The 3,538-nt window shown below is 43.8% G+C and overlaps 1 pseudogene; it reads left to right on the top strand.

Annotated features, from left to right (window-relative positions):
• Positions 1-2,236: 2,236 nt before the first annotated feature.
• LOC115643058 lies at positions 2,237-3,162 on the top strand (annotated as a pseudogene).
• The last annotated feature ends 376 nt before the right edge of the window (positions 3,163-3,538 follow it).

Below are 3,538 nucleotides of genomic sequence, written 5' to 3'. Positions count from 1 at the left end.
TTTTCAACATCCATTTTGAAATGTGGACCCTAGAACTGGACACAGTTGGCTTCACCAAAGCTATGTGCAGAGGTAAAATACTTTCCCTGCTCCAACTCAACACTCCCCTGTTTATGCATCCAAGAATCGCATTAGCCCTTTTGGCCACAGCATAACACTGGCAGCTCACGCTGAGCTGATTGTCCACAATAACTCCAAAATCCTTTTCAGGGTCCCTGCATTCCATAATACAGCGCCCTAGTCTGCGGGTCAGGCCTGCATTCCCTGTTCTGAGAGGATAACTTTGCATGTGACCGTATTAAAATTTTTTGTTTGCATGAGCCAAGCTTACCAAATACTCCTGATAAATCTGTCTGCCAGCCCTGGCCTCCTCATTGCACACACTCTGCCAATCCTTGAGTCGTCCACAAATTTTATCTGCAGTGATTTTATGTTTGCTTCCATATCATTTATGAAAATATTGAATAGCATCAGGGCTAGAAGAACCCCACTAGAACCAGCCACATTCACTGACAATGGTCCGTTGACAACTGCTTCCTGAGATTTGTCAGCCCATTATTAATCCATTTTATGTACACCCTACTGATATTGTGCAGTGTTCAGTTTTTATCTAAATATTTTCCACTACTAAATCAAATGCATGAGAAATATTGAAGTTTCTTGCATCAACATGGTTCCTTTGATCTATGAAACATATACGCTCATTAAAGGACAACATTGTGTTTATATGGCAAGACATGTTTTTCATAAACCATGTTGTTGACTGGCATTAATCATATTCCTAGACTTTTTTTTTAACAAATTCCCTACCAGATTATACATTGTTTACTTAGCTTCAATTTTTTTTAAGTTGCCCTTAAATTTAAAGTATTAAAAAAAATTAACACAGAATTGTCCTGAATTTGCCTTTTTTGTGTGGCTCTGCTGCGCTGATCGTGTACCTCCGGTTCCGAGTGAGATGTGTGGTTGTTCGGTCAGTGCATAACTCTGATGTTCGTCTCTCTAAGGTCCTACTGTAGAGGCTGTTAAACATTCTCCCTGACAGCTGATGGACTGGAAAGTATTTCATCACCTCATGTGATATGAGTACCACATACCACTTCTTTCCAAATGCAGAACACAGCCATTTCATGAACACATCTAACTTTTCAGGTACATTAAAAAGTTTCCTTTCACTCTCTAGGAATTGGTCTAAACTTTTTCGAGGATTTCTTTTGTTCTTAATGTACTTCAATAACTTCCGTTTTATGATCATTAGCCTTGCCAGACATAGATTTTCCCTGATGTCTTTAACGTACGAATCAATTTTCATAACATCCAATTTGTATTGCTCGCTATCTATATTCCCTTTTCCCCCATTTGTATATACTGCTTTCCCCCCCTTAACTGTTGCTTTCCCTTTGCCACAGAACTGGGTTTTTAGGTAAAGGTGTCCACGTTCTTGACGGTGGAATTGTGGCATTTTACCTATCTAATAAACTCTTCTTGAAGAATTTTCATTCCAATTTTTTGTCTAAAGTTTTCCTCCCAGGCAGTTTTGCTAATAAATATGCCGCGGCTTTGGGGAGTTAACCCTTTTGAACAGTAAAGGTCTATAGAGTGTACTGGTTGAGAACTGTTTTCTCTTTCTCCATTTGAATGTAATCCGTTCCATTCTTTTACTTTGTTCTCCTCTATCATATACCTGCTTTTTTCTCTCTGCTCTAAACTAAACAGTTTCAGATGTATAGGAATTATTGATGCATGGAGCACCATAAAATATGGAATTGGCATTAGTAGGGTCAATTTTTCATATTTCATTTCTCTTCATTGGGGGGGAAGGATAGCTCAATGGTTTGAGCATTAGCCTGCTAAACCCAGCATTGTAAGTTCAATTCTTGAGGGGGCCACTGAGGGATCTGGGGCAAAAATTGGTCCTGCTAGTGGAGGCTGGACTCAATGACCTTTCAAGGTCCCTTCCAGTTCTAGGAGATTGGTATATCTCCAATTATTACTTATTACCTAAATAATGAAAATGTCATTTTTCAGTGTGTGAATGGTGACCAAACTGCTTTACCCATGAGACCAGCCTCCAGTTGTGCATGTAGTGTCTCACATTAACATTGTCTCTCCATCCAGGTATTTGTAGTGTGACCATCACCCTAGAGCCTGGCCACATACAGGAAATCCGGGGAATGTAGGGTACATGCAGGAGAAAACTTTCTGCCTCAGATTTGGACATCTTCTCCCCTACTCCATGTCAGATTCCAACATGAATGACTTCACCAACCCCTCCACCTTCATCCTTCTGGACTTTCCTGGCCTGGAGATGGCCCATATCTGGATCTCCATCCCCTTCTGCACCATGTATGCCATAACTTTCTTGGGGAACATCACCATCCTGTTCATTGTGAAGATAGAGCCAAGCTTCCATGGGCCAATGTACTATTTCCTCTGTATGCTGGCAGTCACGGACCTGGTCCTTTCCACATCCATTGTGCCCAAAGCGCTGAGCATCTTCTGGTTCAATTACAGGGAGATAGATTTCAGTGCCCACCTCACCCAGATGTACTTCATTCACTGCTTCTCAGTGATAGGGTCTGGGATCTTCATGACCATGGCTCTGGATCGCTACGTGGCCATCTGCCATCCCCTGAGACATTCCACCATCCTGACAAACCTCGTGGTGGCCAAGATCGGTCTGGCTGTGGTGCTGCATGGTGGCATGTTTGTAATGCCCCATCCCTTGCTGGCAAGGTGATGGCCATATTGTAGAACCAACATCATCTCGCACTCGTACTGTGAGCACATAGTCGTGATGAAGCTGACCTTCACCGACATCAGCATCAGTAGTTACTATGGACTCTCTGTGGCATTCTTGGGGGTGGGTCTGGATGTGTTTTCTATCACTGTGTCCTATATCCAGATCTTTAGGGCCATCTTCAGCCTCCCCACAAAGGACGCCCGGCTCAAGACTTTTCGGACCTGGAGCTCCCATCTCTGCGTCACTTTAGCCTCTTACATCCCACTTCTCTTCTCCTTTCTCATGCACCGATTTGGTCACAATGTATCCCTGCATTTCCACATTCTCATTGCCAACGTGTACCTTCTGGTGCCCCCCCCATGCTAAACCCCACCATCTATGGGGTGAGTACCAAACAGATCCAGAACAGATTGCTCTAGTTCTTTACTCATAAAAGGACCTAAACCTTTCTCCTGGTGCTCTGGCTCTCAGATTGAGCTCTGTGCAAAGCTTACCAGGTATGTGATGCTGGGCCCTCTTTCTGAATCACTTGTTGAATAGCCAGAGAGACAGTAAACCCTTTCCTGAAACTACTGTGCTGTGTCAGCATGATAGACTGGGGAATCAGTTCATGTACCATTCACTGGGTTACCTCCTTGCTAACTGCTGGTAACTGGACCCCCGAAACCCACCCTTGCCCCACCTCTTCTCCCAAGACTTCCCCTGCTCTGCCTCTTCACCTCAAGGCCCCACGTTTATCACTTGCTCCTCTATTCCCCTCCCCTTGTCACTTGCTGGATCATTTCCACCTCCCTG

The sequence above is a fragment of the Gopherus evgoodei genome, unplaced genomic scaffold (genome assembly GCF_007399415.2).
Source record: "Gopherus evgoodei ecotype Sinaloan lineage unplaced genomic scaffold, rGopEvg1_v1.p scaffold_50_arrow_ctg1, whole genome shotgun sequence".
In the NCBI taxonomy this organism is placed as follows: domain Eukaryota; kingdom Metazoa; phylum Chordata; order Testudines; family Testudinidae; genus Gopherus; species Gopherus evgoodei.
The sequence above is the reverse complement of the archived record's forward strand: the minus strand, read 5'-3'. Positions and strand labels throughout refer to the sequence as shown.